Consider the following 14,834-nt stretch of genomic DNA (forward strand, 5'->3'; position numbering starts at 1 on the left):
TTATAGTTTGTGCTGAGCTGTGTGTTTGTGTGTGACTGAATGCACCTGGGACAGAGGGTGCTTGACTGCAGAAGCCGTGTCAGGAACAGGTGTTTGCAAGGTTTGACAAACCCCTCAGCTTTTAGTCGTTTTGAGTTAACACTGTTGAGAGAAAGTGTTCTTCTGATCATTTAGAGTTTAGGTAATGAAAAATGAACCTCATGAACAGAGGCAGCCCCAACACAACTGTATGAAGGCTGTTCAAGTTGTTTAAGTGATGTGAGAAACACACATACACACACAAAATCCATTATCACCTTGAGGTGAGGGCAGGTATGTGGGTGTAAAGAACTTTCCAGCTCCACAAAGCCACTTTTATGACATAAGTGTAAGTTTAAATGATCAACACCCACGCTCTAATAACTGCTTAGCTATGCAGTACTAAATACTGCACAAAACAACTAGCTGCCGTTGACCTTAATTGTAACCTGTTCTTACTGACACACTTGCACACGTACACACTGCCGTCATATGATCTAGGCTTAAATATTTCAATCTCTGTTTTGGTCTCTGAGCTCACACTGAATCACAGCCTCAGTCTTTACACTGAAGTTCTTATATTACTGTGCATTGTGTACATTTGTTGTGTTTATTTGGAGGCCATTGGAAAATATGGTGCACACTGTTTTTTCTAATGCTTGTCAGTTACTGTATTTCAATCCTGATTGAACAAACTCAGAATACCTGCAAATAAAATGAGGCTACCTATTGAGTTGCACTGCACAAAAGGCCTATTCAGAGATGTTTTAATTGCATTTGCCTTTCGACTGTATTGACTGCAGTTGACTGTCTGTACCACAGCCATATCCCTTGTTATTCCAAGAAGAACATGATGTTTTTATGACGTTTCAACTGTTGAAGTCATTCTCATTTCATCTTAGCTCAATTAATTTCCTGTGTTTACTGGAATTGGAATGGTAGACCCCTGCCCCATAGTGCAGCCCAAGAACTGAGCGTTTTGACAAACTTCCCTCCATTTCCCACACATTTGTGCATTCTTTTAATTTGAGAGACACACTATTCTGTTGCTTCTCTCCTGAATCTTCCAGACATGAGCATATACAACCTCAGCCTGTGTTTGCCCTTAGACCTTTTGACATGCTGAAACATGCTTAAACTCTCTCCATTCTCTCTTTGAAACATGAAATTCAGGGCTATTTTAACCAATTTTTAGAGGCTTTTGTCTTGTGTTGGTTTGGGAATGAGGAGAGGTTTCTAGGGAATGGATGAGTGGGCAGGGCCTCTGAGCTGCGTTGTTGCCTTCAGGCACTCTATGCAGGGAATAAGTGGAGGCTGACCACCCCACCCCAAATTAGGGATACTTATAGGGGAGCTCCAGTCTTCCACTCACAGCAAGCCATGGGAAACAGAGTGTAGAGGGAAGTAAAGACTGAAGAGTGTTAAAGTACAAGGTGGAGAGATGGATAATTTAGGATTAAAAGGCGGATTAAAGGAAGCAGCTGATTTAGAAGGTGAAGAATAAGTGAGATATCAGTCACAGCTCGTGTTGATAAAACGGTGTAAGCCCTCTGTATTGGATCATTGTGGATTGTTTACTAAGTGTGGGTCCTGGGTGAGGCGTGTGTTGGTTTTGTAGAGATATGGTGCGTGAGAGTCTTCTTTAACCCCTGCCCTTCCTTCCCCATGGTTCCAGTAGGAACTGATCTGCTGGAATGTAAACAGCCATGGATTACAGTGGGGTCACTGTTCCCATTGCACAAAGCCAACAAAACCATGGGAACAGCCATTCATACAACTTGTAATCGTCAGAGTCTACAGCACTGTAACTGCCACTCAACCCCACATCCCAAAGCTGTTGCCCAGTTTCCTATATTTATAAAATGTGTTTTGTTTTCATTTACAGAAAAGTGGAATCTTTGTTAATTTTTGTCACTGTTTTATCCCAGGAATTCCCAAGCTGTTGGCTGGGGAAGACTGACCGCAATGAGGGTGCAAAACTCCGGGCATTATTCTCTCCAGTTGTAGCAATCACTGTGCAGGTATCATGGCCAACAAGTAGGAGTCGAGAGCGCAGGGACAAATAACGATAACCCTCACCAGCTTTCCCACCCAAAAATGCAGTTGTTGTAAAACAAAATTCTTGTAAATGTTTCTGACAGACAAACGTAACCAGTTCTAATTGACTGTAATTCCATAACTTAATTATTTGCGAAATTATGCCAGCATGCATTGAAACTATATTAGATCACAAAATTGGAAGAGGTAGCAACAGTGAACACATTGCATGTTGTGCCTTATCACTGACTACCTGGGTGGCAGTCTACACCTTCCACCAGTGTTTCCTCTGTGTTGATTTTGTAGTGGCGGCCCACCATGGCAAAATTTCTGCCACCATGGTATCAGAAATAGGGCTGTACAAAAAATTTAGTCGCAGTTGCCTTTTTAAATGATCCTGCCAACATAATGCACGTTGGCTGCTGCTCACATTGCAATTTAACAACAAGTATAACTATTCAGAGGTTATTGGGCCCATCCAGTTTAACTTGTGTTGATGTAGTTTATTGTCAAAACGTTGGCTTTCTTCCGGGTCGATTATTAAACGAATAGCTCCACCAAAAACGTCATCGCGTTGGGTCCGTTCTAAGTGTAGACCTGTTGTAGATGTTAAGTGCCCTATAGTTCCTCAAAAAATACAGTTCAATCACAACTGAAAATATGCCTCATTGTGTGTGAATAGAGGTGAACAAATATATTTGTTTGTGTTGCAGCGAAGTGTCAGTTCCGTTTCATACATAAAACATTTGGCGGCGGCTGGGCGTGCGGGAGGGGGGATGGTTGTTCAGACAGACCTGCCCCCACTGCCCTTCACCCTCCAGGATTGATCTCATGAGAGATGATTGACCTAAAACGGCACACAAACAGACTTGACTACAGCTTCTAGAAAAGACAGACCATAAGAAATTTGGTAGTCTGTTAAGGGATCGTACATCCCTAATTAGGCAGAGGTTCTTATCCACCAGCTCGCATCGCTAATCAAGGGCCTTGCTGTCCTCCAAGTGACCCAATATGCGTGTCCATTTTCCAACGGAGTGCTTTGCTTTCTAAAGAGACATGAGTTTACCATTGCTAGGAGAGTATTATTAAGCTGAATACAGTGAAAGGTCTCATGTAAGGTGGGCTAGGTTGTATTTTCACTGGATAAATGACCAATCTGGCTCTCTGTTGGACTTTTGGTCTTACTTTCCAGTGTCCTCTTATCTGTGCTCTTTAGTTTTTGCCCTGGTTTTAGTCACTACATCATTCCGGATGTGGCTAAGATCAAATCTTATCTCTACTTGTTCACTGTTTGAATACTTTAACTTAAGTCATTAAGTACAGTAACCCTGTCTGGCTCAGGACCAAGTCTGCTCTCTAAACATTACGAGTTTGGCCTGGGTGTGAGCAACTATTCTAAATTGCACTGCTTTGGTCACTTTTATTTTCTTTATCTTTAAAAGTGTCAAAGCTGTTACTGTCATCAGTGTACTGAAACACATGGAGAGATGCCCAGAAAAAAGATCCCAGCAGCAGATTTGAAACTAAACTTTATTGTTTTGTTCTTGTTCTAATGTTCTAAACTCTTAAGGATCACATTTGAAAGACAGGGAGACATTTTCATGCTTTCCAACTGACCTCCCCCTTACCCACTCCTATTCTACATTTGTTTGTGTGTGTTCCATAGCCAAAAAGGCCTAATGAGTCTAAAAATAATGGCTTCAAATTACAGTCAATAAAACAGCATTGTTTTACACACACACACACACACACACACACACACACACACACACACACACACACACACACACACACACACACACACACACAGAAAAAGCTGCCCCCCCCCCTTTTGATTGGATGAGCAGAAAGTGCTCCTATTGAAAATGGGACTGAATTCCTTGACATGTATTGACCTGGAAATGCATAGACAAATTGGTGCAGACCACATCAATAAGTAAGTTTTTGTCTTCTCTTAACGTATCAAACGTTAAAACTATATATATATAAACGTATCAAAACTCCCACAACAACTGCTTATAAGGTTCTACTTTAAACTTTGAGCTTCAACTAATTTAGGTTGTAAGAAAGTGGAGACGGTCCTTGTGTTCAACCCTGTGGTCTATTATTATATTGGTGTTCACTGTTGCGTGACCTGTGGACAGAATCATATAACACAGGGCACTAGGTCTATCAGCACCGGAGTAAAATATTACTATATTGCTCATAGCAAATGGTTTCTCATAAGGTATCAGTTTTCTATTCATGCAGGATTCCAGTTGATGGTGAACTTGTACTCTCTTTTAACTTTTTCATGGTGAATATGATTGCCATGTTAGGTTGAGCCAAAGTGTTGATGGTGGTCCACTGTTGCGCCATGGTGAGAAGGCTCTTTTTATTTCTTTTCTTTTTTTTAAAGGATTCCTTTTTTTACCATCCTTCTGTTCGTTGTACCCTCCTTCATTTTCTTGTTCTTTTTAATGATTTCCAGCTATTCATTATCCAGAGAGAGGCTGGCTCCAGGAGGCTTTGGCTAAACCAGTGTCCATTCTCACTTGCATGGACCCCACTTTTACTTTCCCATTACTCAGTCCAATTCACTTTCCCTTTCTTTTACCTCCTCATTTTCTGCCACTCTCTCGCATCTCCTCTGTCTTTCATTCCAGTTCTCTCTGGCCAATAAATCATTTGTGTTGGGAGAGAGCAGCCAGCAGTATTGTGTAACTTCTCTCCCCCAAACCCTCCCCTTGTCTATAAAGCCAAACATGGCCTGACTGACTGCTCGCTCAGTTTGTTCTAAACACTAGTCCGAACACTCACAAAAGGTTTCATTTAAAGCATCAGGGTGAGAGGTTAGCCAGCTCTAAGACGGGCACTAATAAAACAGTGGGGTAGATGGGTAGGTGTCTGCATGTGCGATAGTGGTGGGGTAGGGACGCTGAGACTAAAATGAATATACTACGATTTAGAATTACCTACAGATGCGCACTGCAGCCCACTAGTATAATGAGGTCATATTTGTGATTTAAATTAACATTCGGTTACACAATTTCTGCTCATTGGCTCATCTGTGTGTTGTTAACTGGTTGTGAGGACGGATGATGATTTGATTAGTTACATCACTGCAGTACGACGTCTCAGTTGGACGAAGTCCAGTTGTACAGTAACCCGGCCTGAGACTAAATGTCTAATAGGCTGTTGCCTTATGATGGCCTGCAGTAGCCAAGCTGCAGTTGAAGGTCTTTCCAAGTTGCAACAGGGGCAGGTGTATTGGATAACCTTTAACCTTTCACCTCAGCTTGGTGACCTGCCAATCCAACCAACTGTTAAGGTCAGAGCTTTGCAGTGAAGATATATTTGATAGATAGAAAGTGCAGCCTTTGAGTTGGGTCTGTTGATGTTTTGTGTGAACACAATAGCAAGGGTAAAACATACATGTCATTAGTAGACCTATCTAGATAAAAAATATTTGATATACAGGTGAGAATATTTCCCAGTAGAAGCTCTTTCTACCATTTATCTGCCCTAATTTGATCTGTATTAAGTCCTTATTGTAAATTCCACATAACCTCCAATTAGGGCTGGGCGATATGGCCTAAAAATAAAATCCCCGATTTTTTTCCAAAAAAATCCGATTTAATATTTAAATCGATTTTTTTTCTCCCTCTACTTAAAATCAATCTGCAGATGACAAAGAAAATGTTCAAAACAAGTTTTATTTTGTTTTGACTCATACACACACGCACACACATGGGGCATGTATACCAATTTTGTGGAAATATAAATTGGTTTGAGGTTGTTGTTTTTTTTTTTTTTGGGGGGGGCTATATATTCAACAACAACAACAAAACGGATGCGTGAGATAAAGCTGTTTTCACACATACAGGTAATTCACTTCTCGTTCTCGCTAAAAGTTCAAATCATTTTAACTTTATTGCGCAACCTTGCCCCTATTTTCACCTGTTGCTGAGTAACGTACGTTAACATCCCATGGTCTCTTGAATGTAGCATACCTGTAGCAAGCTCCTTCGTAGCGATGAAAACAAACGTCGAAGCGGAGCGCCGTACTACAGAGCGGTGATTACAAGTTGTTTAAGCCGCTACAGACCTCCGTCGCACCTCGGTTGTATCAGCGGCATTTATTAGATGTGTTGAGCCGCAAAAGAGTTCCTCAACACCGCCTCTGGTGCCCCGCATGGTGCTCCTTCAGGTCAGCTGTAGCTGGTGGTTCAGTTACCCAGAATAGGTGACTCTCAGCCGGGGACAGTGCACCGCGAGCGGACGGTCATTTTGGCGGAGATTACAGATAAGTAAGTAATGAAACGAGTAGTTAAGAAAATAATTAATGTTAGTCCCTGCCGCTGCCATGTTGTTGGTGTATCTCTATGGCAAACGCGCGGGGGAAGGGATGAGCCCGTTTGGAGCTACGGGAGCCCAGAGGGGAGCGTCGGCGGATGTTAAGGAGAAAATCGATTTTTCATTTAAACAAATCCACGTTAACTACACATTCGAGTTAATCGATAAAATCGATTTATCGCCCAGCCCTACCTCCAATGTAAGTATCTTGGCTTGTTGCTAATTGTTGTTGGGTGAGCCACTTGCTTGCTCTTTAATAACAACCCACTCCAGCTTCCTCAGGACCTGGCTCAAAATTCCCGTTTCAAGCAGCCATGGACTGGCCTACTTCCAGCCTCAGCACCTAATCAGCTTAGTGCTCTCTCCTCTGGACTTTCTCTCGGCTTTAAAGATAAAGAAACAAAAAATGCCGCCTTCTATATAAATAGACTGCTTTTGCGATATTAACTAATAATTTAAAAAGAAAATAAAAGAAGCGAAAAACTGATTTATAATAAAATAAAAAAAATAAAAAGCACTCTAACAATACTCTAACAATACTGCCATTAACCAATGCTTGGTCATATTCTTAGTGTTGCTAAATTATAGTTTGATAATATATTGTCTGGTTTAACCGTAAGCGTGTCAATTACATACAGAATTATATTTTAAAAAATCATTTTTTTTTTGTTAAGACGCGATGCATTCAATACAAAGTTCAAAGTGTTTATTTTTGCCATTTGCTCAAGTACAATGTACAGGTGCATTGGAATACTTGTGCAGATCACTCAGCCAGTAAAAAAAACACTCATAATTAAAAAAAGACAAAGCAGATAAAAAAAGTCCACATACTAATAAATAACAATAAGTACAATAAATACAGAAGTGCAAACTTGTGCCTGTGATGATTGCACAGAAAGATGAGGTAGTTGTAAAGGTACTTTATTGTCACATACATGTAGCGTAATTCATTCTCTGCATTTAACCCATCCCTCAAGGGAGCAGTGGGCAGCCAATCCCGGGGACCAACTCCAGATCTGAGCCAGTGCCTTGATCAAGGGCGCTGACTGGAGAACCTAGTACATGTTTTTGATGGTGGGGGAAACCGGAGCACCCGGAGGAAACCCACGCAAACATGGGGAGAACATGCAAACTACTACTACTACTACTACTACAACTAAACTACTCCACACAGAAAGGCCCGGAACGACCTGGATTCGAACCCAGAACCTTCTTGCTATGAGGCCACAGTACTAACCATTTGGCCACCATGCACAGAAAGATGAGGTAGTTGTTGCGTGTGTGTGTGCACGAGCATGTGTGCACATGTGTGGTCTCAATGTGTCAGTATGAGGTGGGACAGGGTACTTCAAACCAGATAGAATGTCCTTAGCCAGCAGTCTAATGGCTGCTGGGTAGAAACTGTTTTGAAAGCGCTTTCTATTCGCTCTTATGCTCTCTGGTCGATGGTGTCTCAGCACACGACCAGAGCTTCTCCACCTAAACAGAGAGTGACTGGGGTGATGTGGATCCTGGAGAATGGATTTGATTTTGTTCCTGCAGCGATCTGTGTACAGGGTGTCTATGGAGGGGAGCTTTGTCCCTATGATCCTCATTGCTGTTTTTAATAATCCTTTGGAGGGCCTTCTTCTCCTTCACTACGTTTATTTATTATTAATTTATTATTTTGAGAAACGATTAAACTCTTTTGTAGAAAACCATTTCTCCTCAGGAAAGTTAGGAATCATAGGATGTATTTTTGGGGGTTTTGGTAGAGAAACTCGAGGACTGTACAGAGTACATTTTGAATTTTGAGTGGTAACCAGTCTTAGAACACATAAAGCCATCTGGAAATGAATTCTATCACTTGGTTAATCTTCTCTTAGCGTCTAAAGTTATCTGCTGTGCTGTCACCAGGGTTTTGGGCAGGTTAACTGCTAACCACCAGACCTGGGCCTGTAGGAAGCTTCAGCACTGTGGAAAAACAGCTAGCTCGAAAACCGAGGTATTAGCTGAATTCCCAAAGGAACATTTTCCATCCCTCCCCCATTTTCCCTTCCCTTCTGCCTGATGGGCTAATTTGCGTTGACTTAGCAAGGCTTTGGCAGATTTGCAGTCATTATCAGGGATGTATTTGAAGTAGTTGACTGCAGGTCTTACGTAATTTCTTCACATAGCGTAGACTGAGTTGCAGAAACTAGCTTCTTGTTAATTGTGTTAAAGGAGTGAAATATATTCCTGTGCCTCTTGTATTTTGATAGTATAATAGTTTTTCATTGGGACCCTGCGACTTTGCTAAGGCAACAGCATATAGTGGGTGCCTAGTCACCTTGGCATACTTTCCAAAGTGCTGTGTCAGAGCAGTATGGGACGCTGCAGTAATCCAGACACTGCTGTTATGGAGCACGCTGTGATCTAGGAACAGCTGATGCAACTCTAGGATTTACTGCTCTATAAGTCAGTGAGTGTTTGGCACTCTATTGGACTTAAAGAACAGCACTGGTTAATAGTGGTGTTGTAAATAAAAACCAGTCCAATGTGCAGGTTTTTCCAGTTGTAATCATTATTGGCCTTTGTCGAGTAACAGTTGCAATCAGCTAATATTGGTGCGTGCTGTTTTATTTTATGCTGTTTTTATTATTTTTGGGGGCTTGTCCCTTTTTATTATAGTGACAGTGGATAGACATGAAAGGGGGAGAGAGATGGGGGATGACATGCAGCAAAGGGCCACAGGTCTGATTCGAACACGGGCCGCTGCAGGACCAACATGGGGCGAAAGCTCTTACTGGGTGAGCTAGAGGCCGCCCCGCTGTTAGGCGTTTTATTTAGGACCTATTTCTGTTATCAGTGTGACATGCATTTGTGCGTTCTGTGCTAAGGCAAGAGATTTAGATAAGCCTCCCTTTCCTGCCTCCGTGGTCCACTACACTGACTGTGATGTGTGACAAAACTAAAATGTTTCACAAAACGTAATTTAAAGATGGCAAATAGCAAGAAACATGAGACCGAACTGTTGTGACTTAAGACAGCTTATGTAGCCATCTGTCGTGTACGGTACTTTTTGACTAAAAGTAACCTTTTTGTATAAATTGAAATAACTCGTTGACGATTTAAAAGTTTAACATATCATGCAAAAACAAAAATGTCAATTTATCAAATTTATTTAATATATACTGCTCAGCCGTAGTTAGCACTGATAGTGGAGGGTAAACTGGATAAGTGGCACGAGCTGACCTAACATATCATTCTTCACAGATGAGGAGTGACGAAAACAATTATAAGACAAATTTTGAAACCGTAATTGAAGTAAGGACAGTTAATATTACTAGGCATACATGTAAGTGTGCAGAGAGTTGGATAAGAAAATGTTATCCATCTGGAAAACCACACGCACCCACAATAATTTTACTTAGTCTGAGTCTAAACAGCCAACGCAACATGACACAACTCGATCATAGCACCTGTTTCTCCAGCCAGCCCATCTACTCTTTCACCACCGAGACATACGCCAACTGATTTCTCACACTCTGTGTTTTGCAATTATTAATTTGTTATATACATTACATACACGTGATCGATAACGCTTCAATTACAATGTTGTAGAAGTAGTAGAATAAGAAAATAATGTACCATAGTTTTATTTATTTATTTATTTCTAGCCTCTATCTGAAAAGAATCCTGCTGTACTAGCAGAGAAAATAGTCTTCATCCTCCAACTCTCCCTCGTCTTCCTCCTCCTCTGCATTTGTCGACTGCTGGGCTCCTAACACAGCATCAAACCACCCACATCCTCTCACCATTCTCCATAAGAGGAGCAGCACTGCTACCTCCCACAGTCCTCTCTGAAATACCTGGTACAAATATGTGTGAAATGCCTGGTGTTTGAATTGCTTTCTCCGAATATTGGGTCGATACAATGCTCTCGCAGTTAGCCTTTACTGCGGTGCTGTTGCTGTGTAACCAGGCATTCATCTGCACGTCTTGAATGCATACCAGTGGAGTGAGGTGTATCTGAGAATGCCTGGAGGACTGTACTTGGCCCTGCAACTGAGATGTCATATATCCCCCTTATGGTTTAGTCAGATTTTATAGCGCTATATGTTTGTCTGCAGTACAGGCAGGGGTTAGGGTTGGTATTATAGCTGAGGCTAAGGTAAATACCACGTGTGATTGTACTGGCTTATTGAGGACTATGGGAGAGTGATGATTGTAATCTTGTCCATGACCAGTCTGTCAGCTCTAGTTCCTGGCCTGATTGCAATGTATATCTGTGTTTGTATGATTATTTTGGACTTGGGAAGAGGAGAGAGAGACCGTAGCTTCATATGCCTTTGTAGCAAGACTAGAGGTGACTCCATCCGTCTGGTACCTGAGGACATTTCCCCGCAGATGGTTGCTGGCATGCTCACTGGTATCAAAAATGTGTTTACCGCTGTTATCCTAAGTTGCTAAGGAAAGATATATTGCATAATTGCTGTTAGTGTTAACGAGCAGAGGATGCTGGACCCTGAAAAGACCTGATCCTAGGCCAGGTTCATGAGTCAGGATGACTCGTGCCAGTTCAACAGCTTTCCTTTTGGCTTCCATGTCTTTAATGATCAAAGTCAAATGGCTTTGGATGCAGGGTGACGAACTCGAGGATCCTGCTGTTGCATGTCTAAAAGAAGAGTAATGTTAACTTAACGAGTGATGATGCAGCTTTTGAATTTGTCACCACCAACATTGGCAGACAAACTGGCACCTAATACCAAATAACAGATGTTTCTGATCAACTCACAGGTGTTCATAACTAACATGGACATTGAGCAACATTTTAGGTGAATTCATACTATTATGTGTATGTATGTATGTATTAATGAGAAAAAATGAGGTTAATATGTGACTCAATCACATGGCTAAATGCTATTTCATTCCCTCATGCTCCTCACTGAGTCAGTTTAACGGCACTTTTGCTTTCCATGACTAGAAATGAGTCTGTCAAACCCAAAAATGTTGATGGCAGAGGAAGAGAATTTGCTTCTCAACCAAAATTGAGAGTAGACCATCAGCCAGCTGCCAAAAGAAGCAAATATTTTTCCCGCTGTGTCATAAGGGGAGAATGGGATGTTTTGCTAAGCTGCGGAATGGCCAAGAGTGAAGGAAGCCAAGGGCGCAAAGGCATGCTAATTACCATTTTCTAAACAGAGAGTTGGTTCCTAATGAACAATGTTGCAATGATACATGCCATCTGGACAGAGATCACAAGACGAATGAATTCTATATGGTAAGGAAAGAAGAGATGCAGTGGATCAATTGTACCTCCTAAGTGGGTAAACTGGGAATAGTGTCTGCATTCACTCATATTGCATGGCAAAAGAGATTTTAACTTTTTAAAATAAATTTGTATTATTATATGTGAAGCACCTCATGGAGCTGTCTTGTAGTGTTAAAGCTGCTGTTTCTTTTTTTTGTAAAGATTTCACAGTTTTACACTACTAATCTGAAGGCTAAAATGAAATAAGAATGTTAAATGAATTAATAAACACGTATATATGTTTGATTGACAATATTAAAATGTTATGTTTTCCTTTGAAGCACACTATTCTGGTAAAAAAAACAACTGTATGACAGTTAAAAAAATCTGGCTGCTGCTTTCACTTAATCTTTTCAGATAGATATCCCAATAAATATTAGTGCTGATGCAAAATGCCCTCATGCCCCTCCAGTCTTCACAGACTGGCCTAGAGAAACCAAATCTCTTTCTGATTTGTCCTTGTCGCCCCTTGAGACTCCATGTCTCCCATTTAGACAGTATGCATATTATTGTCTGAACAACTTCAGAGACTAGAATAAGTTTATGCTGGCTTCATAATTTCCATGCTCTGATCACAAAAGGACACTTGTCTGGGCCTCTTGTCTCTCGGTCATTTCCTTGTTGAGGGTTAAGGGGAGGAGTGGCTCTGTGGACTGTGGCGGCTGACAATCCCACATTGTGTGAAGTGCTGCTGCTTCACAAAGGGCCTATTGTGGAGAGCGGTGGCCCGGGAAGAGGGGACTGGGTCTAGGCTAGGCGACGGAGAGGTGTGTGTTCGTGGGGCCTGGGTCTGGGGGTTTGAGCCACGGTGGCTGGCCCAAAGTAGGGGCGTGTGTTTGCGCTCAGCTGACACAGTGCTGTGTGTGTGTGTGTGTGTGTGTGTGTGTGTGTGTGTGTGTGTGTGTGTGTGTGTGTGTGTGTGTGTGTGTGTGTGTGTGTGTGTGTGTGTGTGTGTGTGTGTGTGTGTGTGTGTGTGTGGAGTCCTGTGGTGTTTATATACATATACTGTACTCCTACACAACTACCTACTTTATATTCTCTCTCTCTCTCTCTCTCTCTCTCTCTCTGAGAAGCTTTATGAAAATAGGTTTTTAATCAGAGCTGTTGTCAATCTCTGATTTATTTTCTGTGTCCAAGAGAATCCAATGCTGTGATTATGAAACTGGGGGCTTAAGCTGCTTGTACAACTGTTCCCAGAATTTGAAATATTTTGCTGTTTATCCTCATCTGATTTCAACTCAAGGACAAGCCCACATGTGTGGTGTACTTTATATTTGTTTACTCAGACAGATGGCCGAGCAGTCCAAAGTCAGAGTCCACAAAACCCCTTATTTACTGCGGCACTGCTGTTCTCCTTGACCACCAGATTGAGACTTAATCTCCAATTTTCTCACCCTCTGTCCCCAAACCTCCATGTCTGAGAGTGACAGGGCTCTCAGGTCAAGCTGACGCCAGTCTCTCTGTCCAGTCTGAAGCAGACCTAGGCCCTCGCCCAGCTGTCCCAAGGTCTATTTGTCCGTCTGTCTGTCAAGCCCGGCTGCTGCCCCGGCCTCTCACCATAGTTTCAAGAGCCCTTCGGTGATGGACCATTTTAAAGCCATGGGCATAAGAAGTTGAACCAAAACATAATGGCCAACTGCCTCTGTGGCACTCTTGTTTTACCATGGTATTTACTTGTTGCTCCATGCTGTCTCAGATTTTTCTTTTACTCTCATCCCTAGTTGGACCAACCTATTATCCTTGTTCCAAATTGCTGTGCCAAATTTTGAGCGTGCTGTCTGGTACAATACAGACGGTGGTAAAAGAGTTGAGAATGAAAGTGACATTTAACAGTAACGAAGTAAACTGGGCCTCTCATCTTCCCTCAGGGTTGGATTACCACAAACTGTTAACTATTGACTTCTTTGTCCACATTAGAGGCTTCAGTTGCTCTTTTGCTGACAGGCTATGGTTACGCTGCACAGATTGGGTCATGAGTTAGATTTATTTGGTCACCAGCAAACATGAGCGTGATACCTTTTAATTTTGTTTCCAGCTCTATCTCCTAATATAATCCGATTTGCTGAGGGCTGTAATTTATCATCTGTGGCTACCTGGTACTTATAGCTTGGAACCACTGTGGTATTTTGGTGTCTGTAATTCTGCCTGTATGTTTAGTGCAGTGAAGGTAGGGCCCAAAAGCTGTTCAAACAGCCACCCATGCCCAGTGAGCTTAGTTATGCAGTACTCATTTATTTCATTGAACAAATATAAATCCTTCAGAGTCAGTCAACATAAGATTATCAAGGCTTCTCCCATTGCTCGCGCAAGTCATTTGGAGGTCAGACTAATCAAAAGTCGGTTTTCTGAGCTAGTAATATTTGTGTGAAACTATTTGCCTTCTGTAAGTCTTTCTAAGTACTTTTACAAAAACTGCATGACCATCACAACAGGTTCACTTGGAGCGATGCAGTGCAATGGACTAAAAATAGATTAGCTTATCTGGTCCAAGTTGAGCTAGCATGTCTCCGTTCATTGTAAATGAGCCGTGCCTACATACAAAGCCACTGTGTGCTTACATAAACCTGCATGTGAAAACCTTAAGTCATTGTACACAAAGTAGTATTGTTGTAGAAGTCCTGCGGTCGCGTTATTCATGGCTGACAGATGGCATCCATGTCAGTGTGTATAGTTAGGTTTACACCTCACAGCTAGGCATCAGACGGATTAAAACTCAAAACCCATGAACTTACACGGTTTATAAATGGAACAGACAGTCCTCCGTAGAAAGGGCCTTTCAGGCTCTTTATGTAGTGGTGCAATATACAACATGGTGAAATATACAACATGACTGTGTAGATTTGGCCTGAGCGGCTATATTCACATTGGAAGGGATGCAGTGTGAATAATCTTGAAGGAAATCAGTCTAGTTCAATTGATAAATAATGTAAATAAGTATGAGTTTTTGTATGCACCTGATTCTAGATACCATCCTTTTTTTTAAATAAATGTGTTCATTTCTTTAACAGCTTCTAAAAGTGCATCATTATTACTGTGTTGATTATAGATTATGGAGCCTGGATTAAGTGGCAACTATTAAAATCACCCTAATTATTGCCAGAGTGATAATTGCTTTTACAAATGGAGCTAGTGAAGTAAAAAGCTGCATATATCATGTAATTATGTACATTAT

At 41.6% G+C, this 14,834-nt stretch overlaps 1 protein-coding gene across 1 annotated transcript in view; it reads left to right on the plus strand.

The window, feature by feature from the left end:
* Positions 1-14,834, plus strand: part of si:ch73-103b11.2 (nuclear-pore anchor) — a 53,952-nt gene that overhangs the window by 9,133 nt on the left and 29,985 nt on the right. The gene's annotated exons all lie outside the window — the stretch shown is intronic.

Source organism: Perca fluviatilis, chromosome 21 (assembly GCF_010015445.1).
Source record: "Perca fluviatilis chromosome 21, GENO_Pfluv_1.0, whole genome shotgun sequence".
NCBI lineage: Eukaryota > Metazoa > Chordata > Actinopteri > Perciformes > Percidae > Perca > Perca fluviatilis.